Genomic DNA, 1,059 nt, shown 5'->3' on the forward strand with positions numbered 1-1,059 from the left:
ATATTCAGTAGGGTAGTTGTAGATGTATATGCATGTATGTACGGGCGTGGGGCTCCTTGCCCTACTATATATTCAAGAGAGACCTCTCAGGATACAGGCGGAGGCTTGCCCCGAGACTCCAAAGTGGTATGGCAGTTGGTAGCGATCGCAATCAGGTTGGGGTGGGTGTGACTGGGAGCGTCTACCACCATGCACGCGCCTAGGGGTCCTATTCCCTCCGCGAGTGTCCACGCTCCAAAAGCGAGTGGCGCGTGCTGCCAATTGGCCAAACCGAAGTTGCAGCCACATTCTTTTTTTATCCGTTACAGTTCCGCAATACAGAGGTGCTCTTAAAGTGTGAGCTCCCGCATCAAAACACACTTTGCGAGAGCACTTCTGGCGGGACGGAAAGGAATGCAGCAGTCGGTCTCACAAGAGCAAGGGGCCCAAGACCAAGTGCAAGGACAGCTCAAGAACAAGAGATCAAGACAAAAAAACACTTTAAGAGCATGAGTGAGCCCCGCGCCTGTACACTTAGATAGCATAGCGTCATAATAGACAGTTTAAGAGCATTTTCGGAGCTGTGTGAGCCCCGTGAGGGGCTGGGTCGTTCTCGGACACCCTGCGCATACTACTGACATGATCTGAAGGGCTGGACGGTATCGAACAGACCTGGGCAACCACTCAACAGGGCTGAGGCAACAGCTTTGACGTACCCAAGAGGCAACAGCGCGATGCGGCGTCTGAATTACCATGTACAGCTGCTTGGTCCACAGCCGTGCAAGGTAATTTGGATCCGTCGGACCGTGAGCTGAGGGCTGTAGCACGTCGGCCAAGGGGAGGGCCTAAGCAAAAGCTGACTGGACCAACAAGCCCCCTAGAGTGACGATACCCCTAAGTTGTTTGTAATCCGAGGAGCCGGGATGGAAATGACAGTGATGTGTTCTATTCACAGAGAGCTTCTGGATTAGTACTGGAAAGGAAAGTTCGGGGTTCTATTCGAATACCACGTTGCTTAAGCTACTGTGTCTATGTTCTGGTGCTTAGATTCATAAATAGCTGTAGAATAGCTCCCAGTGC

The sequence above is a fragment of the Phytophthora infestans genome, genomic scaffold (genome assembly GCF_000142945.1).
Source record: "Phytophthora infestans T30-4 supercont1.3 genomic scaffold, whole genome shotgun sequence".
Classification (NCBI taxonomy): domain Eukaryota; phylum Oomycota; class Peronosporomycetes; order Peronosporales; family Peronosporaceae; genus Phytophthora; species Phytophthora infestans.